The sequence below is a fragment of the Bos grunniens genome, chromosome 6 (genome assembly GCF_055505025.1).
Source record: "Bos grunniens cultivar Pamir isolate PY7600 chromosome 6, Bosgru_T2T1.0, whole genome shotgun sequence".
Lineage (NCBI taxonomy): Eukaryota > Metazoa > Chordata > Mammalia > Artiodactyla > Bovidae > Bos > Bos grunniens.
In genome coordinates, this window is record NC_141170.1 from 7,546,470 (window position 1) to 7,573,869 (window position 27,400).

At 40.1% G+C, this 27,400-nt stretch overlaps 1 long non-coding RNA gene across 1 annotated transcript; it reads left to right on the forward strand.

Annotated features, from left to right (window-relative positions):
* Nucleotides 1-27,331, forward strand: LOC147370253 (uncharacterized). Its single transcript, XR_015166079.1, has 3 exons — nt 1-1,800; nt 24,858-25,114; nt 26,316-27,331. It is a non-coding gene; the product is annotated as an uncharacterized LOC147370253 (long non-coding RNA).
* Nucleotides 27,332-27,400: the final 69 nt, after the last annotated feature.

The window sequence follows — 27,400 nt, forward strand, 5'->3', positions numbered from 1 at the left end:
CTTTTTTTTTTTTTTCTAGTCTTCTCTGCTTGGTTTAAGAGGCACTCAGCTGCTAAAAAGCAATAAAGAAAAAAATTAAACAATGAAAATCACATAGAGCAAGACACTAGAAAAAATGCATTTACAAGATATGGAGACTGAGTTTACACACACAATGATTTGGTTGACTTAGTAGTATAATAAATCAAAAATATTTGTTCTAAGTGTAAACCTTAGCCAAACTTTACAAATACACTACAAGGACTGAGATTGTTTTTTAAATTAAAAATTTTAAGATACAAATTCAAATGTTTAGTGCACAATAATTAACCCTTTCCAGAATAAAATGAACTTCTTTGTCATCTTTTTACTTAAACATGTTCTTTTTTTTTTTTAAACATATTTATGATTTTTTTTTTTTTTTGGATGTAGAAAGCTGACCAGATTATAATATTAAAGAGAGAAGATATCTTAAAATTGTTAAGTTGTTAGAGGTTACTTACTTTTACTTCTTTTATGGGAAAATATATATTGCATTCTAAGGAGAGCAAGGAGGGAGACTTACATTATTTTCGGAATCCTACTTCATAGTGGGCCCCACATGACATGTTTCTATATGCATTACTTAGGCCTTTTGTTTAGGTATGTTATGTCATTTCTTCCTCCAGATGAAGGAACACAGAGGTTGGTCTACTGTCCTCAAGTCACACAGCTAGTCGGCATCAGAGCTGACATCCAGACAAGGCAGTCTGTGTGAGCCCATCAGACACAAAGACAGAAACTGGGGAGCAGGAAGAGCTTATTTCCGGTTCCTGGAGCACATCGCCTTCTCCCAACAGAGGACTGGCCTTTATCCCCACAATGATGGCAATGCCATCTTCACTGTCCTTGTAAAAGACAAAAGACTTGATTTTTATCAACTGCCTGTTTCAAAGAAACATATTCATAGAGGGGGCAGTCATCCGAAGGGTCTGAAGATCACTGTATTAGTTGACTAGGGCTTCAGTAGGCTTCTCCTTAATCTGAACCAAATACACCCCTTTATTATTTAAGCCAATCTGAATTTTTGCTCTTTGTTGTTACCATACTTTAAACCACCTCAAATCCTTTTGGGAGCAAGGGAGAATGTCAATCAATGAAACCGGTGAACTGCATCATCAACCAGAGTCAGCGTGATTGGATCTGGTCCACTTTTCTAACCTCAGCCTTGCTCTGTGCGTGTCTCCTTCTACCAGCTCCATCCCCACTGCAGAAGGACTGGCTGTTCTCCGGGTGCACCCTGCCTTCCCAACTGTGTGCCTGCTACTACTCACCACAATGTCTGTTTCAACCCATCACCAAGAGTCAACCCAAACATCACTCCTTAAGGACGACAGACCTGAGTTGGCTATTTTTTTTTTTTTAATGCTTCCTTGAGACCTCTGTACACAATCTCTCCATTGCTGTAGTCACAACATAGCTTTATATCTGCTCTTGTGTCTCCTCTAGGCAGTAGGTTCCTTGAGGGCAGAGACCAGGCCTCTTCACCTTGGCATCATTACTGCCCTGTATCATCCCTGACTCATTGGAAAAGAGCTGACTTATTGGAAAAACAAAAAAACAAAAAACCTGATGCTGAGAAAGATAGAAGGTGTGGGAGAAAGGGATGACAGAGGACCAGATGTTTGGACGGCATCACCGACTCAATGGACATAAGTTTAAGCAAGCTCTGGGAGATGGTAAAGGACAGGGAGGCCTGGCGTGCTGCAGTCCATGGGGTCACAAAGAGCTGGACATGACTGAGCGGCTGAACAACCGCAAATCATCCCTGACAGATAGCAGGTACTCAATCTACTTGTATATATTAATAGTTTGTTGTTGATCAAAGTGAGGAACTAGAAACTGAGAAACAAAGATCCATCGGGTTCATCAGTATCAGACGAGTTTTAATCCCAGAGAGTGATCTAAGTTGTGCTGTACTATGGAAAGAGTTTAGTAAATCCGGATTCTGCAATTCAGAGTGTTAGTATCGGGAGCATGCATCGTTCAGCCTTTTCATTTCTCAAATTAGGAAGCTGGGACCCAGAATGATAAGGCAACTTGCCCACGGTTGCACAGTTTATTAGACTCAGGTTCAAGAAGGGCGCCCAGACCTCCTTCTTCCCAACTTGTGCTCTTCCAGCTACTTTTCAGCCATGTTATGTACTCTCAATCCCTTGATTTGCATCACCTAAACCTCATTGAGTCCTTATTTTCTCATTACAAAAGTGGAACTATTGTTACCGATGACCTGACAGAACCAAGTGATATAAGTGCATGAAAGCACGCTGAGAGCTATAAATACACCTTCAAAATATGAGATTTCATTGTAGGATGCTTCTTGACTTTGGGGACCGTGCAGACAAAGTCACTCATTCCCTTTGGTGACAGGAAACGTTGTATAATCCTGCAATTTGGCATGTCTACAAAGAGTAAAATTCAAGCCATTACAGAGAGCATCTTTCTTCCATTTGCTTTAACAAGTGTTGTTTCATTTTAATAATCTGTGACAAAATGTCTTGCTAATGAGAAAAGCATGGGAAATGCATGTGGTAAAAAGAAACACAGTCAGCACTGTAGGGCTTTCCTGAAATTCTTGTTATCAATCTTTTTCCAAAGAAGGAAATCAATACTGTCATTTCCAGGTGGGCTCAGCCAGCCTTGTGTGTGTGTGCTAAGTGGTGTCCAACTCTTTGCAAGCCCATGGACTGTAGCCTTCCAGGCTCCTCTCTCCATGGAATTTCCCAGGCAAGAATACTGGAATGGGTTGCTATTTCCATGTCGAGGGGATCTTCCTGATCAAGTGATCAAACTCACCTCTCTTGTATCTCCTGCATTGGCAGGCGGATTCTTTATCACTGGTGCCATGTGGGAAGCCTTGAAGATCTGTGGAAAGAGTGGGAGTCAAAGTGACTTGTTTGTCTTAGTGCTGATCAATGTACCTGATTCATGCACAAGATAACTTAAAAAAAATATGTATATGAAATATCTGGGGGCGTGCCAAACCAGCTATTTTCTGTCCTTCCTATATCCTCGTGCTTGCTATTAAAAATGGTTATGGAGATAATTTAAGCAGTTTTTGGTTCCTATCAAAAATGATTATATGTGAGATCCTGTGCTGGGTGCTGGGAACATAGAGGCAAATTCAGCCAGGGAATGAGACGTACTGAGGTAAGTACCCAGTCCTATAGGAGAACATAACCAGGTACTTCGTCATTCCCAGGGGTTGTCTGATATATCAGAGTGTTCTTCTAAGCCAGTGTTTAAACCTGCCAGTCAACCTATTTTGTAGTTTAATCCCAGCTTCCCATTTCTGAACTTTCAAAGTGTCTTCTTTGTCCCTTTCTTATGACATATAATAATAAGAGCTATCACTTAGTAAATGCCTATGTGAGAGATTCCTAAGTAATATCTATACAAATACTCATATTTAGTTTACTCCTTCAAATAACTCTAGTGTTTTCTCAGTAAACATAATCCAGTGTAAGGAATTCACGATGCCATCACTGACTCTTCGTACAGTTTTGTTTTGTTTTTTTTTCCTGCTCATCTAAATTACTTTTGTCTCTTCAGTCAAATGTTCCCTATTACAGTGTATTTGTGTAGGCATATGATGATGCTATTAATGGTGATGGTGATGACGATAGTCTGGTCCTTACTCCTTTGCTATATATGGTGCTAAGTCTTCACAAAGCATCATCTCATTTAATGCGCTCAATACAGGCATCAGGTAGGTTTGATTATATTCCTTATTGGACAGATGAAGAAACCAGAGTAGTTAAATTTCCCCAAAAGATACCCAGCTACTAAGTAAGAGACCTGGGATGAAGCCTATATCCTTCCAGATCTTGAGCTTGAAAACTGAGTGCTATGCTCCTTCAGTGTCTTTTCTGGAGCAGGCAGAAGATTTCATCCACAGAGAGTTTATTCTTTACGTCTGCTAGAAACCCAGCACATATGACTCTCCCTGGACTGTCTCATTTAGGTTCTCAACTTGGCTGGTTCCACTGTATCTTGGAAATTGACATGAGGCTTCCAGTTAGTCATAGCAAAGGTCCACACACATGCCTTTCTCTTCTCCCTCCCCACCCCCCATACCCTTGAAGTAGTGGCAGAAGAGAAAATACACTGGTCTGCAAAGGACAAAATGAGTAGGAAGAGACAGCAATGAATGGAACGGCTCAACCACTGTTCTGAAGATAGGAAACAGATGCAGGCGCAGCAGACCACTTAGCTGAGCAGAGAAAGTTCCCACTTAAGTGCCTGCAGATGACTTGCCCCTGGAGTCTCTGAGAGGCTCTGCGAGAAGAACACCAGGAGTAGTGGAAGGTTGAGGGGGCACACAGGCTGAAACTGGAGGGTTGGCAGACCTGGCTCCCTCCTTTACCCTTCCTCGAGGTGGTCCCTTCCTCACCTTTGGAAAATTAAACTCATGGGACTCTGTTCTCAGGGACACCAAGGTCTGGGGAGAGCAAGGTGGTATGGGATGGGGCTAGAACAGAAGATTAAGAGCGCTTCATATAACAAACTGCAAGGCCATCAGCACCCTTCCCTGTTTTCCCAGAAGGCCAGCATCTCAGCATATATACCTATTTTCTGAAGCTCTGGAGCAGCAGATTGAAAGATCATTTTGTAATGAAACAAAGTAGCTCTAAAGGAGAGCTTCGCAGAGACAGACAAATGGAGCTTTCCATCCGCAAGGATGGCGTGCCCTTTAATTATCCCAAGTAAAACCCAGCAATTAAGTCTCTGCCCATGCTCACAGTGCCTCAGATAAACATTTGGTGCTTTGCTCTTAAAAAAAAAAAGCAAATGGGCAATCCAGGTATTTAAGGAAGGCCCTCCACATGAAAGTGACAAAAATGTACCAAATCCCCCAGAGAACCAACCAGTGAAACAAACCAACCAACAGAAAACAACAACGAAAAGGAACTCAATAAAACAAACCATGCTGGCATCAGGGGAAAACTTAAAACATCTACAACTAATATCTTCAGAAAGGTAAGAAAATTTGTTACACATTTAAAATATCAGTAGGATGCTTGAGAAAAGGAAACAGAATAATAAAGAGCTCTTTTGGGGAAAAGACATCATTTTGATTTCACACACCTCTAAAAAAGTAAAAAGTTTATTAAAAGTTGAAAGGTGACTTTGTCGCCCACCAAAAGGAAAAATGATGGACAAGAAGGAAGAAAAACAGGAAAATTAAAAGCTCAACCCAGGGACTCCCCCATCAGTACATTAGGAGACTCAGAAAGAGAAGACAGAGAAAATGGAAAGGATTAACTGATCAGAGGTCTAATGTGAGTATGTCTCCCCTAACTGAAGTATGTGAACTTCCGTATTGACTGGTTCCTGATTGCTCAGCCCACAGTCAGCAAGAAGATCTTACTTACCTCCAGCCACATTAGTGTGAAATTGTAGAACACTTGGAATAAATACGAGAGAGAGACAAAGAGACAGAGACAAGATTCAGAATTCAAAATGGCTTCAAATTTAATCATAGCAACACTAGAAAACAGGAGAGCAATATTTTCAAAATTGAAAGAGATAATTATAGTCAACCTAGTATTATACACAGCAAATTATCAATTGAGAGCATAAGGTATTATTTACATATTTTCTGACATGAAAGATGCAAGCATTTTATCCAGTATACATCTTTTCTTCAGTTCAGGTCCATTGCTCAGTTGTGTCTGACTCTTGGCAACCCCATGGACTGCAGCACGCCAGGCTTCCCTGTCCATCACCAACTCCCAGAGCTTACTCAAACTCATGTCCATCGAGTCGGTGATGCCATCCAACCATCTTGTCCTCTGTCATCCCTTTCTCCTCCTGTCTTCAATCTTGCCCAACATCAGTGTCTTTTCTAGAGAATCAGTTCTTTGCATCAGGTGGCCAAATATTGGAGCTTCAGCTTCAGCATCAGTCCTTCCAATGCATATTCAGGATTGATTTCCTTTAGGATTGACTGATTAATATTGGAAGTCAATATAGAAGGTCTTAAATGTAGAAAGCAAGATAGAGCAGTGTGAGTATCTTGTTTAGTGATGAGATAATTACCAGGAAAAGTAGGTAAGATATTAATGTTTGAAAGAAATAGGTTCTAGGGAGTAGGACTGAGGATTTGGTGGTGAGTGGGGGAGGAGATTGTGATCACTCAATATAAACCAGTTTATTTGATTTTTAAACATTAGAGCATTTGTTATTTAGGTGAAATGAAACAAATGCCCTCAGAACTTATTCTTTCCATGTAGCTTGCCTTGATGCTTTCCATATAGCTAAATTATTTCTCTTCCCTTCTCCCACGTCTATTTTGTGTTCGTGTAGATTATATGATTTATTACACTAGATTCATTGATATTTGATCATCCAGTTTTGCCTTTTATACTCTTCGAATGTAGAGACTATGAGAGGTTTCCAAAAATCTCTTGGTTCACTTTGCTCTCATTGTCTTGGTAGTTAGTTTATGGAATCTTTAGTCTGAAAGAAATACCTAGTGGGTCTGTTTGTTGAGTAATTAGGTCCAATGAACTTAAGATCATCTTTTATAAGTATTAATGCTTTGGAAAGGAGCCCTGGGAGCTTACAGTGCTTTTTTTTTTTCATCTTGGAGAGGCCCACCCCCTTGTGCCCTTCAAAGTAGCAGTGGTACTAACTCCCCACAACATAAATTGCTTAAGCACAACAATAACAGAAATCAAAAATTAAAAAAAGAAAAAACTAACCTACAATTCTGCCTCTCGAAGAATAACCTGTTTTCCTGTTTCTAGCCCTTGTCTATGTGCAGACATGAGATTTTTGCAATCAGTGAAGATATGGTTTTATGTCAAGACTTTACCACACACAGTTTACTTTGCTGGTACGTGGCTTTCATAATGGTTCTCTTTAACAGTTGTATATTTCATCATGCTATATTTATTGAACCATATCCCAGTGAATGGATATATTGATCGAATCTTTCTTACTCTGCAATTAATCTCCTTATACACATATCTCCATTTATTTATATAAAATAATTTATGGGTAGGGGCTAAAATGGGTATATATTTTTCAAGTTTTCATTTCTTTAAACTGGAAGGGAAGTTGCTCTGTCAGATCTCAACTTGAAGGCAGAGATGCTTTCTAAAGCATCATGCCTCTTGCTGACTTCTTCCAACTAACCTTACTTCTTCACATGGAGGTTCATCCAATTTGTTCAGAAAACAAAAACTTTTAAATTCTGGCTTTTTTTGAGGCCAAAGTCACATCATTTACTGCACTGGTTGGTCCTGTTTGCCCTCAGGGGTTGCGGAGCACCGGTGTGTTCCCTCTTTCCACATGGCAGCCCTTCAAATATGTGAAGATGATGATCATGGACAAGTGACCTTTGAGCAGTCTTTCAACTAAAATATTCCTTGTCTGTGATTGTGAATCCTCCTACTCACTCACCTTTGCCATTTTCTGCACCAATTACCCAAACCTTCTTCTCTCGCTGCCAATCACCCCCAGGTCCCCTGCATCATTGATGGGTTGCTTTTCCAGGTCTAGGGCACTGTTGTCTGTTCATTCAAAGATGCCATCATTTGTAGGCATCATCTGTAACTGCACCATCATTTTTTGTATATCTCTAAGAAACAAACAAAAACCTCTACCAATTAAGCCTTGACGTGACATCAATTATAAGGCACACTTCATTTTCAGAGATGTTAAAATGTGAAAATAGTGTGTGTCTTAGAATCAGTGAAATACAGCAAGGCAGCTGTTTCTTTCTAGGTCAGCTTCAGACTGTCAATGTGCGCCATGCAGTGCGGGCTCCTGGACTTGGAGCGGTGGTCCCTGAGTGGTTGGCTTTCCCTGACAAGGATAGCTGTTGCTGCACAGGCCTGTCCCAGTCCTGGGGGAGCTTGTAGTCATGTGTGATGTGGTTTGGTACTCATGTGTGTGTGCATTGCAAAGGCATGTTTAATTTAATTTATTGGGTTTATATTGCATATATTGTGAAATGATAACCGCAGCACAGCAGGTAGGAAATTCATAAACACAGAATCCACAAATAAGGAGAATTGCCTGTATTTCTAATAAAACTTCTTTCCCCCTTCTTCCTCCCCTCCTCACCTAACTACCAACTTGTCCTTACGTTTTTCTATCCATAGAGAGGTGCCTGGAATTATACTCAGCAAGAGTTTGACAATCACTATTACTGGATGGTGGATTTAAAAAATTTTCTTTTGAAAACAAAAATATCATAAAACAAATTTTTATAAATATAATGATGTGATTACTAAAAATTGATATTAAAGTATAGTTTTAAATATTATAAAATTAATAGAAATTGTTTATTTATCAAAATGGTATTCATGTTTTTTTTTTCCCACCCTGAAATTCAATATTTCATGTAGATGTGATGATATAGGCAATAATATGCTGCTGGCTTTAGTGTAAATTGGCACAGTGGTCTTTTTGGAAGAAATTTGGCAAGATGCATCAAAAGCTTCAAAAGTTTAACCCCCTTTTATCCAAGCATTTCATTTGGAAATTTCACCCATGGAAATAATCACAAAAAAATTATTAACAATATTATAGTTGTATACGTGTAAATCAACCCAATAGACCATCAATAAGAGTTCAGAAAAAATAAATACAGATTTTATAAGCCATGGGCTTTAAGAATTTGTATGACATTGTTAACATGACAGAGTAAAACACCATACAACATAGATATGCAGAGAGCTGGACTCAACTGAGTGACTGAGCATGCACACATGCAGATACGTACGTTAAAAAGACTTGAAAAATATATAACCAAAATGTTAGCAGTGGTTATCTCTGGGAGGAAGAATTCTAGGTAACTTTCATTAAAAAAAATATTTTTATGGTTAGTTTACAATTTCCACAGTAAGTTTAAATTTATAAAGAGAAATAGGGAAGTAAATATTATTTAAAAATAATACTTGGCCTCTCATGAAAGCATAATGATACACAGCATAATTTACATAAATGCAGATGCTTGTTTTTTTGGTCATTTGTCTTTTTTTTTTGGAAGACTGTGTAGTTGTACTCCTAAACATTGTATCATTTAAAGAGATCTGCATTGTCCTTGTGAGGCAGGTTTCATTGCCTTCAATTTATAGATGAGAGTTCCTAGATCCAGAGAGATTACACACAGAACCTAAGGGTCCCCTGGTAATCAGGGACACAGTCCAGATTTAAACACAAAATTTCTGACTTCTGCCTACAAAAGTCAGTGTCGGAGTTGTGAGACCATTGTCCTCTGAGACCAGCAGAGCAATCTGCCATTTATTGCAAAAAAATGACATTTTCTATAGTATACTTCAGGCTTCTCTGGTGCTTAGTGGTAAAGAATCTGCCTGCAGCGCAGAAGCTGCAGGAGATGCGGATTCAATGCCTGGGTCTGGAAGATTCCCTGGAGGAGGGCATGGCAACCCACTCCAGTATTCTTGCCTGGAGAATCCCATGGACAGAGGAGCCTGGCGGGCTGCAGTCCATGGGGTTGCAGAGTTGAACATGACTGAAGCGACTTAGCACACACATAGCCTATCTCATTTTTAAACCTCACAGCAACCCAGTGATGAAAGTACTACTACAGGTGGTCCTTTAAAGTTATTATCAGTAATGTTTTCATCAGAAATGTACGATGTTCAATATATCAATCGTTCATTGAACCAGTGTATTCCAGGTGCCTACAAAATACTAAATCAAAGTCGCTCAGTTGTGTTCGACTCTTTGAGACCCAATGGAACAGTCCATGGAATTCTCCAGGCCAGAATACTGGAGTGGGCAGCCGTTCCCTTCTCCAGGGGATCTTCCCAACCCAGGGATGGAACCCAGGTCTCTAGCATTGTAGGCAGATTCTTTACTAGCTGAGTCACCAGGGAAGTCCAAGAATACTGGACTAGGTACCCTCTCCCTTCTCCAGCAGATCTTCCTTCCCAACCCAGGGATCGAACCCGGGTCTCCTGCATTGCAGGCAGATTCTTTACTAGCCGTAAAGAAAGGAGGAAGCCCTTCCTTTACAAGGAAGCCCACAACATACTAAGCACTTTGTTAATACAACAATTATCACAGTCCCTGCTTTCATTCTGTTTTGGAGAGGCAGATGATAAAAATATTAATATACGAAATGGAAAGTGGTGATAAGTACTATGAGTAGAAGAGAAAATGGGAATGGGTTTCTCTCTCATTTTATGATCTTTCTCTATTTTGGGGTTTGGGAGTTTTGAGCAGAGTGTGGTTATCTTGTCCTGAACTAGAGAAGCTGGGAATGGAGAATGTATGGAAAATCAAGATCTTATGTTTGAGATGTCTATTAGACCCCTAATGGAGTTGTCAAGCTAGCAGTCACAAAAGTCTGAAGTTGAGGTGAGAGGTCAAGTCCAGAGATATAAATCTGGGAGGCATTGGCTTACAGATGGTACTTAAGGTCCTAAAATTATATGCAATTATCTAGGGAGACACGCCCTGGGGCACACCAACATTTAAAGGAAGAGGGGAAGATTGGGAGGCACTAAAGGAGACTGAAAAGAAAAAGGGAGAAGAAAACCAGGGAAACTGGTGTTTGAAATCATTTATTGTAGAACTAGGATGAAAATGCAGTTCTTCTGACTCAGGGTATTGTGTCTTTCCCCAGTTATTGAAGATTTTCACGATGCTTTTTTTCCTTTTTATGCTTATCATTTTTTTGTTCCTTAAAGTGTTATTTAAATAATAACTGAAGTGGTAGATTTGCCAGATGGTAATTGCTAAAATGACTTCCTTTACTCTTTAAGTCTTTTGGGCACCATTCCAGTTTTCTATAACCTTCAAACATATGTGTAAATAGTTCAGTGAGCTCATTATTGAACTCCCTGAACAGCAAAGCATGATATCATCCCAAAGCCAATTCTCACTCCCATAAAATGGAGCAATGAACCGTTTAGCTTAAAGGACTTTTACGGGAGGGTCTGTATTCTTACGTGGACATTCAAAATCCATGCTTTGTTATTTATTTTTATTTTTACAGTTTTACCTATATAATGGTATAAGCTTTATATGATAAATTGAGCTAATTTTAAGCCCAATGAATTTCTACACCTGTGTATGCTCATCTGCCCAGCATGCAGATCAAAATTTAGAAGCTTTCCAGCACCCAGAAGCCTGCCTTTCTCCACTGATACCCACTCTGTCTTTCCCCACGACTATTCTGAGTCGTGTTATCATTGTTTAGTTTTGCCTGTCCTTGAACACAGTATAAATGAAATTGTGCAGTATTTCCTTTGTGCCTGACTTCTTTATGTAACCCTCATATCTGCGGAGAGATGGTTAGATAGCACCACCGACTCAATGGACCTGAATCTGAGCAAACTCCAGGAGATAACGAAGGACAGGGGAGCCTGGCATGTTGCAGTCCACGGGGTCGCAAAGAGGCAGACACGACTTAGTGACTGAACAGCAACATCTGGTAGCCATGTTGTTGCATGTAGCAATTCATTCTTTTTAGAATTTCTCTGTAGTGTCTCATTTTGTGAATATACTGGAATTGCTTTCTCCATTCTACTCATGATAGACATTTGAGTTGTCTCCAGTCAAGGGTATTATGAACAAAACAACTGTGGTAGACACGTTGATTTCTCTTGACTGTTTCTCTGGGAGTGAATTGGTGGGAGTATAGACATGTTCTTTTCCTTTCTCTATTTTGCATACACATAAAAACTTCACCCACTCACTTTCATATACATATATATTCTGGCCTGTAGGAAATGCAAATTAAAATAATGAGATAACATTTATTGCTTATGAAATTAGTATTTTAGTGTATTTAGTACAGAAGATCCACCATAACCTACTCCCACTTCCATACATGGCTGATGAAAGGATAAATAGGCATGTCCATTTTGGAAATCATTTTGTCAGTATTACTAATAAGAGCCTTTAAAATTTTGTACCACTTGACCTAGGAGTCTTTTTTTTTTTTGTCTTTTTCTCTTTAAGAATTTACCCTAAAAAAAAAAAAAGAATTTACTCTAAGGATATTTTTATTATTGTAAATATGTATTCAAAGTTTATATTTAATATAAGTATGTTAAATATTGTAATAAATTTTATTAAAAGATTATGAGCCAAGATATTTGTCAGAGAACTATTTGCAGGGACAAAATATACAGTGAAAATGACTTACACCAAACACCTAGGAATAGAAGTAAAGCAGGTAACAACCTCTCAGTGCAACATGTGATGCTTTATCTATGAATTTATAATGGCATAGAAATATGATCTGCTAGAATGCTAAATTTAAAAGCAGAATCTGTATTTAGAGTCTTAATATACCTTTGGGGAAAATATATATAACACAAAGATGGTGAAGAATCTGCCTGCAATGCAGGAGAAACGGGGTTCCATCCCTGGATTGGGAAGATCCTCTGGAGAAGGGAATGACTACCCACTCCAGTATTTTTGCCTGGAAAATTTCCATGGACAGAGGAGCCTGGCAGGCTATAGTCCATGAGGTCACAAAGACTCGGACGTGACTGAGTGACTAACACACACACACACACACACACACAACACAAGGAAAGAGCCTTAAGAGGAAATATTAACAAAATGTCAATGCTGAACAGCAGAGTGGTAGGTTACCAGGTGATTATCTCCTATTCTCTATTTTGCAGATTTTCTGAAATGGTTAGCGTTGGTTTGTTTACATATGTTGAGATTTAAATCTCCGCTTGCACTGTCAGCGGCAGGTTGGGATGCTGGTTGAGAGTATGATTCCAGAAATAATATTACCTGGGCTCAAATCTTGGAGTCCAGGTTTCATTGTGCACTAGCTGTGTTTCCTTGAGCAAGTCTCAGTTTCCTGAAATTCACCAAGTGTTTACTGAGTGTCTAGTATGTGCCAGGCATGGTTCATCAAACAAACAGGTCAAATTCCCTGTGCTTTCGGAGCTTCCATTCTGGTGTGTGCCTTCCATTTCACGGAGAGCGGCAATGTGTCCAACGGACAGGGTGGTGATGAGCCAGCCTGGAGAAATGTCTGAAACGCGTGAGCTCTGGAGAAGTGCTAATGATACCCGGTACTTTTATATAATAATGCCTTACATTTTTATATAAAAAGGTCCTATAATTAGGCTTCCCTTGGTTGCACAGTGGTAAAGAATCTGCTTGCAATATAGGAGACCAGGATTCGATCGCTGGGTAGGAAGATCCCCGAGACAAGGAAATGGCTCTCTATGCCAGTATTCTTGCCTGGAGAATCCCAAGGTTTAATGGGGCTTTCCTGATGGTTCAGATGGTAAAGAATCTGTCTGCAATGTGGGAGACCTGGATTCAGTCCCTGGGTCAGGGAGATCCCCTGGAAAACGGAGTGGCAACCCACTCCAATATTCTTGCCTGAAGAATCCCATGGACAGAGGAGGCTGGCAGGCTACAGTCCATGGGGTCTCATTGAGTCAGACAGAACTGAGCAACTAACACAGTTATAGAGTTCTGCAATTCCTCATTTCACTATCAGTTTTATTTTAAACCCTCTATCTGAAAGGATGTATTCAAGCTGGTATTCAGTTGACCACTTTTTTTGGTCATTTGAGACCAATACTGATTATCCACCCAATCAGTACATTTTCATTCTATATTTTCCACAGACCATGGCTGTGGCAAAAGGAAACCCAGTTTTCTGAATGCTTTCTAAGAATTTCTGCTTCCTCATACTGATCTTGGTGATAAAATTATTTCTTATTATCTTTTTCAGTCCAGTTCAGTTGTTCAGTCATGTCCGACTCTTTGCGACCCCATGAACCACAGCACACCAGGCCTCCCTGTCCATCACGAACTCCTGGAGTTTACCTAAACTCATATCCATCGAGTCAGTGATGCCATGTAAACACCTCATCCTCTGTCGACCCCTTCTCCTGCCTTCAATCTGTCCCAACATCAGGGTCTTTTCCAATGAGTCAGCTCTTCACATCAGGTGGCCAAAGTATTGGAGTTTCAGCTTTAACATCACTCCTTTCAATGAACACCCAGGACTGATTTCCCTTAGGATGGACTGGTTGGATCTCCTTGCAGTCCAAGGGACTCTCAAGAGTCTTCTCCAACACCATGGTTCAAAAGCATAAATTCTTCTGCGTTCAGCACTCTTTACAGTCCAACTCTCACATCCATACATGACCACTGGAAAAACCATAGCCTTGACTAGACGGACCTTTGTTGGCAAAGTAATGTCTCTGCTTTTGAATATGCTATCTAGGTTGGACATAACTTTCCTTTCAAGGAGTGAGCATCTTTTAATTTCATGGCTTCAATCACCATCTGCAGTGATTTTGGAGCCCATAAAAATAAAGTCAGCCACTGTTTCCACATCTATTTGCCATGAAGTGATGGGACCAACTGCCATGATCTTAGTTTTCTGAATGTTGAGCTTTAAGCCAACTTTTTGCCTCTCCTCTTTCACTTTCAAGAGGCTCTTTAGTTCTTCTTCACTTTCTGCCATAAGGGTGGTGTCATCTACATATCTGAGGTAATTGATATTTCTCCCAGCAATCTTGATTTCAGCCCAGCGTTTCTCATGATGTACTCTGCATAGAAGTTAAATAAGCAGGGTGACAATATACAGCCTTGATGTATTCCTTTCCTGATTTGGAACCAGTCTGTTGTTCCATGTCCAGTTCTAGCTGTTGCTTCCTGACCTGCATACAGGTTTCTCAAGAGGCAGGTCAGGTGGTCTGGTATTCACATCTCTTTCAGAATTTTCCACAGTTTATTGTGATCCACACAGTCAAAGGCTTTGGCATAGTCAATAAAGCAGAAATAGATGTTTTTCTGGAACTCTCTTGCCTTTTTGATGATCCAGCGGATGTTAGCAATTTGGTCTCTGGTTCCTCTGCCTTTTCTAAAACCAGCTTGAACATCTGGAAGTTCATGGTTCACATATTGTTGAAGCCTGGTTTGGAGAATTTTGAGCATTACTTTACTAGCATGTGAGATGAGTGCAACTGTGTGTTAGTTTGAACATTCTTTGGCATTGCCTTTCTTTGACTGGAATGAAAACTGACTTTTTCCAGTCCTGTGGCCACAGATGAGTTTTCCAAACTTGCTGGCATATTGAGTGCAGCACTTTCACAGCATCATCTTTCAGGATTTGAAATAGCTCAACTGGAATTCCATCACCTCCACTAGCTTTGTTCACAGTGATGCTTCTTAAGGCCCACTTGACTTCATATTCCAGGATGTCTAGCTCAAGGTGAGTGATCACACCTTCATGATTATCTGGGTCATGAAGATCTTTTTTGTACAGTTCTTCTGTGTATTCTTGCCACCTCTTCTTAATATCTTCTGCTTCTGTTAGGTCCATACAATTTCTGTCCTTTATTGAGTCCATCTTTGCATGAAATGTTCTCTTGGTATTTCTAATTTTCTTGAAGAGATTCTTCTTGAAGAAACTCTTTCCCATTCTATTGTTTTCCTCGGTTTCTTTGCACTGACCACTGAGGAAGTCTTTCTTATTTCTCCTTGAAGTTCTTTGGAACTCTGCATTCAAATGGGCATATCTTTCCTTTTCTCCTTTTCTTTTCACTTCTCTTCTTTTCACAGCTATTTGTAAGGCCTCCTCAGACAGCCATTTTGCTCTTTTGCATTTCTTTTTCTTGGGGATGGTCTTGATTCCTGTCGCTTATACAATGTCACGAACCTCCGTCCACAGTTCATCAGGCACTCTGTCTATCAGATCTAGTCCCTTAAATCTATTTCTCACTTCTACTGTATAATCATAAGCAATTTGATTTAGGTCACACCTGAATGGTCTAGTGGTTTTCCCCACACTCTTCAATTTAAGTCTGAATTTGGCAATAAGGAGTTAATGATCTGAGCCACAGTCAGCTCCTGGTCTTGCTCTTGCTGGCTGTATAGAGCTTCTCCATCTTTGGCTGCAAAGAATATAATCAATCTGATTTCAGTGTTGACCATCTGGTGATGTCCATGTGTAGAGTCTTCTCTTGTGTTGTTGGAAGAGGGTGTTTGCTATGACCAGTGCATTGTCTTGGCAAAACCCTATTAGCCTTTGCCCTGCTTCATTCTGTACTCCAAGGCCAAATTTGCCTATTAATTCAGATATTTCTTGACTTCCTACTTTTGCATTCCAGTCCCCTATAATGAAAATGACATCTTTTTTGGGTGTTAGTTCTAAAAGGTCTTGTAGGTCTTCATAGAACTGTTCAACTTCAGCTTCTCCAGCATTACTGGTTGGGGCATAGACTTGGATTACCATAATATTGAATGGTTTGCCTTGGAAATGAACAGAGATCATTCTGTTGTTTTTGAGATTGCATCCAAGTACTGCATTTTGGACTCTTTTGTTGACTGTGATGACTATTCCATTTCTTCTAAGGGATTCCTGCCCACAGTAGTAGATATAATGGTCATCTGAGTTAAATTCACCCATTCCAGTCCATCTTAGGTCTCTGATTCCTAGAATGTCGACGTTCACCCTTGCCATCTCCTGTTTGACCACTTCCAATTTGCCTTGATTCAAGGACCTAACATTCCAGGTTCCTATAAAATATTGCTCTTTACAACATCGGACCTTGCTTCTATCACCAGTCACATCCACGACTGGATGTTGTTTTTGCTTTGGCTCCATCCCTTCATTCTTTCTGGAGTTATTTTTCCACTGATCTCCAGTAGCATATTGGGCACCTACCGACCTGGGGAGTTCATCTTTCAGTGTGCTATCTTTTTGCCTTTTCATACTGTTCATGGGGTTCTCAAGGCAAGAATACTGAAGTATTCTTGAAGTAAAAAGAATTGTCTTTTTATTAATGTAATAGTATTTGTTACCATTTTCAACCAATGATGCAATTACTGCTTTGGTGCTTTCAAAACCAGTTTTTTAGTTTTCTAATGCTGTACCAAAAACTGGGTGGCTTAAACAACAGAAAGTTAGACTCTCACAGTTCTGTAGATTAGAAATCAAGATATCAGCAGGACTACATTCCTGCCAGGGGTTATAAGCGGGGATATTTCTTTGCTTCTTCAAGCTTCTGGAGGCTCCTGGGAAGTGGCAGCTGAAGTCCGACCTCCACTGCTCTATTTTCTCATTGCCTTTTACCTGTGTATCTCTCTGTCCCCTCCCTGTTTTCATAAGGATACAAGTTAATGGATTTAATTGTTGTTGTTCAATTGCTAAGTTGGATCTGACTCTTTGTGATCCCATGGATTGCAACACACCAGGCTCCCCTGACTTTCACTATCTCCCGGAGTTTGCTCAAACTCATATCCATTGAGTTGGTGATGCTATCTAATCATTTCATCCTCTGCTGCCTCTTTCTCCTTTTGCCTTAAATCTTTCCCAGCATCAGGGTCTTTTCTAGTGAGTCATCTCTTTCCATCAGGTGGCCAAAATATTGGAGCTTCAGCTTCCACGTCAGTCCTTCCAATGACTGCTGCTGCAGCATTGACTGGTTTGATCTTTTTACAGTCCAAGGAACTCTAAAGTGTCTTCTACAGCACCAGAATTCAGAAGCAACAATTCTTTGGCACTCAGCCTTTATGGTCCAATTCTCACACTCGTACATGACTACTGGAAAAATCACCCTAAACCAGAATGTTTCATCTGTGATCCTTAACTAATTACATTTTCAAAGAGAACACATTGTGAAATTCTAAGTGAACATGAATTTTTTGGAGGGACAGTATTCAACCCACTGCAAATAGCAATAATAATGTAAACCTCACCCTTGGAATTTTTAAGTTCTTAATGTAGATGATAAATAGAATAATAGTTTATTTCAATGTATGCTATTCACTGCCTTCTTATAAAAGGTGAATGAGACCCAGATTTTTCAATAGTGTGATTCTGAGGAACACGAGTCAGAAAATGTTAAGAAACAGTGTAATCTAAGATGCCTAAGGCTCTGATTTTATAAGGCTTTGGGAAGACTCATATGCCTCCACAGAAACTGAGATATGCAAATGTTAAGTATTGCAGCTAAGACAAATTTACTGGAAAAGTAGGAAATGAGGGCCTGAACATTTGGACAGAGACTTTGTTCTTCTTTGCCATTTCTCTTGGTGATGTAGAAATTCTGATAATCCATTTACACTAAGCTGTTCATATGCCAACCTAGTCGAACGTTCCTCCTCATGATTCTTCTGTTGGTAATGGGAACTGTTTTCCCAGTAATTGGAACCTTCAAATTCTGATACCACAGTTGAGGCAAATTCCAGAAGCACTTACTGTAAATTGACCATGCAGGAATTAGTTTCTGGTGGGTGTGCCTTTTGCAGTGTTTTATAGTTGTATGATTAGACGTAATAAGGGAAGACTTTGGACCACAGTTGTCTTTGCTCTGCTGTGACCAAGCTGCAGTATCAAGATCTATCCAGGGCAATGGCAGAAAACGAAGGCTGGCATTTAGTTACCCATTCATTCAAAGAAGTATTTATTGAACACCTACTATGTGCCATGCCCTAAGTTACATGTTGGGGAATACCACAGTGACCAAAACAGTGAACCCCCTTAGAGAGATCCCATTCTTTGGGGGCAGGTGAAGAAGTAAACAGGAATTCCAAGTATAGAGGAGTGGTTGGATGGGGAAGGGGTCTAAGACACAAGCATGCTAAGACCACAGTGTTGAAAAGGAGCATCTGATTTAATCCAAGTGGATTGGTGGTGCTGGTTGGTGTCATAAAATGCTTTCTGGTAAAAGTCCTCAGCGAAGCAGAGATCTGTGGAGCCAGCAGACTCAATTATAATTACTCAATAGATCTTTTTTGGAAGGAAAGTTAAAAGAATGTGTTCACAGCCTCCCAAGCTTTAGAGAAGAGTGTTTTTTCCACTTTTCTCACTGTAACCACAGTTTGAATCAATAGGGAAATGCATTGGCCTTTGTACAAGAATCAGAAATTTAGGGAATTATTCATAATTCACAGTTAATACAGTGCAAATGAATAATTGACACTGGGAACATATTCTGTAATGTATTGTGTAGAAGAAAGCCTGCCACAGTCATCTCCATGTAGTAGATATTCAATTGATACTAGTTAATAGCAACGACAAAAACTTATTCAGGGTAGTCAAACGTCTAGCTATTTTATGCATCTGAAGTTTTATTCTTAAAGTTAAAATAACTGAAGCTCCATGTATGAGATAATTTGTAGTGAAGCTGATGTCGTCTAAGTATTTTTCAATTGTTTATATATGTGTGTACTTAGAATTTTTAAAAAAATATAAGAATTGTAGTGAAAGTGGATTGTTGAAAAATTTACTTAAAAAAAAACTTATGTGAAATATTTAAAATACAGATAGCGTGAAAATAAATGATATGAGAGTTTCCCAAATCTTTATCAGTGAAAATTCCCTGATTGTCCAGTGGTTAGAACTCTGGGCTTTTACCAACAATTTCAATCCACGGTTGGGAAATAAGATCCTGTAAGCCCTGGCACAATCAAAAAAAGAAAAAAAAGCTTTGTCAAATGGTGACATATTTGCTTCTAAAGTGTTTTCTAAGAAATAAGCCATCATAGATAGAGATGTACACCCTGTATGTTGCTCTTCCATCCCGTTTCCGTTCCTTATTAATCAGAGATTAACAGCTAAATCCCTCTAGAATATTACTTTGAACTGGGTGTTTGTTGTTACCTAGTTACCTACCTGGAGAAGGCAATGGCACCCCACTCTAGTACTCTTGCCTGGAAAATCCCATGGACGGAGGAACCTGTTAGGCTGCAATCCATGGGGTCGCTAAGAGTCAGACACGACTGAGCGACTTCACTTTCACTTTTCACTTTCATGCATTGGAGAAGGAAATGGCGACCCACCCCAGTGTTCCTGCCTGGAGAATCCCAGGGACGGGGGAGCCTGGTGGATAGTTACCTACCTGCCTGTCTTTATCGAGGCTCCCTTCCTTAGAACAGATTAGTTTAGATTTTTAATTTTGAAGAGGTTTTTTTTTGTTGTTATTGCTTATTTTGCGACTTTTCTTTTAAACAGTATTTGCTCCTGTTTCATAGATGCAATACTTTTGACTTCTTCAGGAATGTTTTTTTCCCTTGATTTATTTGGCTTCCCACATTTTATCTATTTCCTTATTTCTTTTTAAGAAATAATTGTGTTGGTCTGCTTATTATATTAGAAGTGATTGTTAAAAAAAAAAGATGATTCTTTTCCATCCATTTACATCAAAAAGTTAGGCACTTAAAAGCTTATGGAAGTCCAACACGTGAGGTCAAGCCTTAGTGAGTGGTGAACTTCATTCTCAGGCAATTGAACAAATAATCAGCTATTTTCTTGCAGAATTTGTAATTGTCTAGCAATTGTAGGTCTTTTTACTTGGGCTTATCTGTCTCCTGAGGAGTTTCTGTATGCGCCAATCTCTTGCCTGTGGGTATAAGCCTGACTGACAGGAGTTGAGGGGAAAAAGGATTTTGGACTCTCATTTCAGCAGTTTTAGCTTTGCATCCTTCCTCGGCTATACCTGGTGCCCCAGAGCCCAGGGTCTCCTGGTTCAGTGTTCTCAATGGTAAACTTAAAGTCTTCTGTGGCCATGGGATGAGTGAAGACGGAAGAGTAATTATGTCATTTTGGCTACAGGAATGCCCTAGGAATCTAGCTGCTTCTTTCACGTACATATACCTCTAATCAGTCCTCCTAGTCTTTGATCCAGTATATCTCCAACTCTAGAGGTACAATCATTTCTAATTCCTGGCTTCTGTTCCACTAGGAGTTGGCCAGGAATTAGAGCTAGGCTTAGGCTTAGATTTAAATGAGAGAACTATATTTATCCTCTCTCTCTCCACCTGTATTAATCCCACCTTACCTAATGATTTGACAGTTGCCTTCTCCTTGCTCCCAGGCCATGTACAGATCCCTAGATCTCACCCAAGCATTTTAGGAATCCTGTTCCACATATATTATTAATGGGAGTGTTGTAGATCCAGTCTCCTGGTCAGCATGTTGCTTGACTCCATTCCTATTTGAGAGGTGATGGCTGTGACTTCTGTGCTTTCTCAGACCAAAATTGGCTCAAATCCAGAGTTTTAGGTGGGGGAGGGCAACAGTCATTTCCTCCCTTTTTCATAAGTGGGAAAATGTGATGAATCCATCTGCTGGCTTTGGGTAGTCAGCCTTGTCCTGGATCCCCATCTTGGGGGCTGGTTTGATTTATTTTTCAGAAGCAGAATCTTCAGCCCTGCTCCAGACTCAGAGCCCAGGAGGCTCAAACTGCAGGCCTTCCCACACACCTGTGTCTTTATTCCACCCACCATCCAAGAAAGGTACTATTTCCCCCTTTATTCCTGGCTATATATATATTTATATATATATATATATGTATATATAAATATAATATATATATATTTATATATATATATATATGTATATATATTTGTGTATATATATATATATATATATACACAATTACAAACATTTTTGTATATATCAGTCAGTCACTTCAGTTGCTCAGTCATGTCTGACTCTTTACAACCCCATGGACTGCAGCACGCCAGACCTCCCTGTCCATCACCAACTCCTGGAGTTTACTCAAACTCATGTCCATTGAGTTGGCAATGCCATCCAACCATTTCACCCTCTGTCATCTCCTTCTCCTCCTGCCCTCAATTTTTCCCAGCATCAGGGTCTTTTCAAATGAGTCAGCCCTTTGTATCAGGTGGCCAAAGTACTGGAGTTTCAGCTTTAACATCAGTCCTTCCAATGAACAGCCAGGACTGATCTCCTTTAGGATGGATTGGTAGGATCTCCTTGCAGTCCAAGGGACTCTCAAGAGTCTTCTCCAACACCACGGTTCAAAAGCATCAATTCTTCGGCACTCATCTTTCTTTATAGTCCAACTCTCACATCCATACATGACCACAGGAAAAACCATAACCTTGACTAGACGGACCATTGTTAGCAAAGTAGTGTCTCTGCTTTTTAATATGCTATCTATGTTGGTCATAACTTTCCTTCCAAGGAGTAAGCGTCTTTTAATTTCATGGCTTCAATCACCATCTGCAGTGATTTTGGAGCCCAGAATAATAGTCTGTCACTGTTTGCATTGTTTTCCCATCTATTTTCCATGAAGTGATGGGACCAGATGCCATGATCTTAGTTTTCTGAATGTTGAGTTTTAAGCCAACTTTTTCAGTCTCCTCTTTAGCTTTCATCAAGAGGCTCTTTAGTTCCTCTTTACTTTCTGTCATAAGGGTGGTGTCATCTGAAGTTATTGATATTTCTCCCGGAAATCTTGATTCCAGCTTGTGTTTCATCCAGTCCAGCATTTCTCATTATGTACTCTGCATATAAGCTAAATAAGCAGGGTGACAATATACAGCCTTGACATACTCTTTTCCTGATTTGGAACCAGATATTGTTCCATTCTAAATCCAGCTTGAACATCTGGAAGTTCATGGTTCATGTACTGCTGAAGCCTGGCTTGGAGAATTTTGAGCATTACTTTGCTGGTTTGTGAGATGAGTGGAATTGTGCAATAGTGTGAGCATTTTTTGGCATTACCTTTCTTTGGGATTGGAATGAAAACTGACCTTTTCCAGTCTTGTGGCCACTTATTAGTTTTCCAGATTTGCTGGCATATTGAGTTCAGCACTTTCACAGCATCATCTTTTAGGATTTGAAATAGCTCAACTGGAATTCCATTACCTCCACTAGCTTTGTTCATAGTGATGTTTCCTAAGACCCACTTGACTTCACATTCCAGGATGTCTGGCTCTAGGTGAGTGATCACACCATCGTGATTATCTTGGTCATGAAGATCTTTTTTGTATAGTTCTTCTGTGTATTCTTGCCACCTCCTCTTAATATCTTCTGCTTCTGTTAGGTCCATACCATTTCTGTCCTTTATTGAGTCTATTTTTGCATGAAATGTTCCGTTGATATTTCTAATTTTCTTGAAGAGATCTCTAGTCTTTCCCATTCTGTTGTTTTCCTCTATTTCTTTGCACTGATCACTAAGGAAGGCTTTCTTATCTCTCCTTGCTATTCTTTGGAACTCTGTATTCAGATGTTTATATCTTTCCTTTTCTCCTTTGCTTTTCACTTCTCTTCTTCTCACAGCTATTTGTAAGGCCTCCCAAGACAGCTATTTTGTTTTTTTGCATTTCTTTTTCTTGGGGATGGTCTTGATTCCTGTCTCTTATACAATGTCACGAACCTCCATCCATAGTTCATCAGGCACTCTGTCAGATCTAGTCCCTTAAATCTATTTCTCACTTCTACTGTATAATCATAAGCAATTTGATTTAGGTCATACCTGAATGGTCTAGAAGTTTTCCCCACACTCTTCAATTTAAGTCTGAATTTGGCAATAAGGAGTTCGTGATCTGAGCCACAGTCAGCTCCTGGTCTTGTTCTTGCTGACTGTATAGAGCTTCTCCATCTTTGGCTGCAAAGAATATAACCAATCTGATTTAAGTGTTGACCATCTGGTGATGTCCATGTGTAGAGTCTTCTCTTGTGTTGTTGGAAGAGGGTGTTTGCTATGACCAGTGCATTCTCTTGGCAAAACTCTTACTAGCCTTTGCCCTGCTTCATTCTGTACTCCAAGGCCAAATATGTTGTTACTCCAGGTATTTCGTGACTTCCTACTTTTGCATTCCAGTCCCCTATAATGAAAAGGACATCTTTTTTGGGTGTTAGTTCAGAAGGTCTTATAGGGCTTCATAGAACCATTGAATTTCAACTTCTTCAACCTTACTCATTGGGGCATAGACTTGGATTACTGTGATACTGAATGGTTTGCCTTGGTAACAAACAAGGATCATTCTGTCATTCTTGAGACTGCATCCAAGCACTGCATTTCAGACTCTTCTGTTGTCTATGATGGCTACTCCATTTCTTCTAAGGGATTCTTATCCACAGTAGTAGATATAATGGTCATCTGAGTTAAATTCACCCATTCCAGTCCATTTTAATTTGCTGATTCCTAAAATGTCATTGTTCACTCTTGCCATCTTATGTGTATACATACATACATGTATATATACATATATGTATATAAAACTCGGGAGTGGTTTTACAAAATCACTCCCAGGTGGCTCAGATGGTAAAGAATCTGCCTGCAATGCAGAAGACCCGGGTTTGATCCCTGGGTTGGAAACATCCCCTGGAGAAGGACATGGCAACCCACTCCAGTATTCTTGCCTGGATAATTCCATGGGTAGAGGAATCTGGGGGGCTACAGTCTATGAGGTGGCAGAGTCTGACATGGCTGAGTGACTAACATATATGTATATGTTAGTTTATTTGTTCCATATATGTATGTATTCATTGATTGTAGCCCAGTCTCCTTTGTCCATGGGATTATCCAGACAAGAATACTCTAGTAGGTTGCCATTTCTTCCTCCAGAGGTTCTTTCTGACCCAGGGATTGAACCCACATCTCCTGCGGCTCCTGCATTGCAGGCAGATTCTTGGCCACCTGTATATCAATATATATAACATATATTAATGATAGAATTTATTATTTATTTCTTTATTCATTGAACTTATTTTTTCCCTATCACTTTTCTTTTTGTGGATCAGAGGAACAAACTCTATATTCAATATCCCATCTTCATAGAAAGTCTAAAAAGTCTTTAAAAATCAACCAGATGGCAGCAAACAACAAAAGCCAACCATCAAATGAAAGTCCATGCTTTTTCACCTGGTGAAAAGGGTAGGAGATGGTCAAGTCCGATTCGGATAAATTAACCAGGACACTGTGTTCTGTGATACCCCCTCCTGAATGCCCCTCACATATCTTATTTATTTTATGTTTATGTGACCATGTCACCTCCTTAGGACATTCTAAGACTTTTCTCACACCAGTCCTGTTTGTATTTATTTCCCAAACATAAAAGATAAACTTCTAAAAGTCTGGAATTTCTCTCTGTTTCAGACAGATTCTCCAAACTTCCAACACAAACAGAACAGTGTTTTCCTGCCTCTGGAGTCCTTGAGCAATGTTTGGCTGAGAGACCCATGAGAGGAGTGTTACAAGTGTGATCTCGGCAGGCTGGGTGCCTAGGACTGCCTCCTTCCTGCACTCGCTCTCCAGCCTGGGCCCACGGCCAAGAGCACCGGAGTTCACCAGAAAGACAAACACTGAGACGCTCCCCAAACACTTGGACTTTAATTTGCTTCATGAAATGCCAGGTTATTTTCTTTTTCTGGCAGAATTGGTTGCGCCTCCTCCAACCTCACAGTCCTGCTCCTGGTAGCAGTTTTCTCGGAATCTCACCAGTTCAATTTCATCTATCTATCTATCTATCTATGCATGCTGTGGTTGTATCTGCTGCTGCTGCTCCTAAGTCACTTCAGTCATGTCCGACTCTGTGCGACCCTATAGATGGCAGCCCACCAAGCTCCCCCATCCCTGGGATTCTCCAGGCAAGAATACTGGAGTGGGTTGCCATTTCCTTCTCCAATGCATGAAAGTAAAAAGTGAAAGTGAAGTAGCTCAGTCGTGCCTGACTCAGCGACCCCATGGACTGAAGCCACCAGGATCCTCCATCCATGGGATTTTCCAGGCAAGAGTACTGGAGTGGGGTGCCATTGCCTTCTCCGTGGCTGTATCTACCTATGTATATATGTGTCCATAACTAGCTATTGAGTATATCTAGCTATATGTGTTTGTATATGTGTTGTAATCTATATATGTGTGTATATACATATATTGCTGTATATATGCAAGGTGTATATTCTGTGTGTTCTCTGTATAAATATACTGGTATTATAATATGTTGCAGATTATGTATTGTAGCAATATATATTGTGTATGTTCCCTCTCTGTCATGTCTGACTCTTTGCAACCCTGTGGACTGTAGCCCATGAGACTCCTCTGTGCATGGGATTTCCCAGGCAAGAATACTGGGGTGCGTTGAAACACGAGATGGATGATGGCAGTTCTCTGCTGAAACTCTGCTGTGGCTACCCATGTCACTAAATAAAAGAAGAAATCCTACCGTGTCCAACATGGCCCTCTATAATCGGCCCAGTCTTAACTCTCTTCCCCCTTTCCCCTCCCCTCTTTATACCTAACTTTGTGGCCTTCTTTAGTGTTCCTGGAAAGATCAGGCTTGGCTCCACATTAGGGTCTTGTCTTTGTCTGTCCCCCCATCTCCGTTGCTTCCTCTCCTCCATCCCATATCCACACAATCGCCCACTCCCTCACCTGCTTCATCTCATGTGAGATCCCTGCTCACATGCCACCTTCTCAATAAGGTCGACTTTGACAAATTTGTCTAATACTGCCTTCTAAACTCTCTTGCCCCATATTTCTGAGATTTTTAACCTAATTCTGTTTTCTTTTTCCCATGGCATTTACCAGTTTCCAATATACTATATTATTTCGCAGAGTGCATCAGGTGGAATGCTGGGCTGGATGACTCACAAGCCAGAATCAACATTGCCAGGAAAAATATCAACAACCTCAGATAAGCAGATGATACCACTTTAATGGCAGAAAGTAAAGAGGAACCAAAGAGCCTCCTGATGAAGGTGAAAGAGGAGAGTGAAAAAGCTGGCTTTAAATTCAGCATTCAAAAAATGAAAATCATGGCATCCGCTCTCATCACTTCATAGCAAATAGATAGGCAAAAAGTGAAAACAATGATAGATTTCATTTTCTTGGGCTCCAAAATCACTTTGAATGGTGACTGCAGCCACAAAATATAAAGATTCTTGCTCTTTTTAAGAAAGGCTATGACAAACCCAGACAGCGTATTAAAAAGCAGAGATATTACATTACCGACAAAGGTCTGTCTAGTCAAATCTGTGGTTTTTCCAGTAGTCATGTATGAATATGGGAGTTGGACCATAAAGAAAGCTGAGCACTGAAGAATTAATGCTTTTGAGCTGTGGTGATGGAGAAGACTCTTGAGAGTCCCTTGGACTGCAAGGAGATTCAACCAGTCCATCCTAAAGGAAATCAGTCCTGAATATTCATTGGAAGGACTGATGCTGAAGCTGAAACTCCAATTCTTTGGCCACCTGATGCGAAGAACTGACTCATTAGCAAAGACCCTGGTGCTGGGAAAGATTGAAGGCAGGAGGAGAAGGGGACGACAGAGGATGAGATGGGAGGATAGCATCACTGACTCCATGGACATGAGTTTGAGTAAGCTCCGGGAGTTGGTGATGGACAGGGAAGCCAGGTGTGCTGCAGTCCATGGGGTCTCAAAGAGTCAGATATGACTTAGTGACTGAACAGAAACAATATACTATATTATTTATTTGCTCTGCTTCCTGTCCATTGTCCCTCCATCTCTCAGTTCCCAGCTATGTTTTGTTGACTTTTGTTTCCTAGTGTCTTGAGCAGTCTTGCGAACTTAGTAGGCACTGAATAAATATTACATGAATGAATGAGTGAAACTTTCGTATTTCAAGACTATGTTCTTAACAACTAAATTATATTCTGAAAGAGTCAGAGATTTTTTCCAA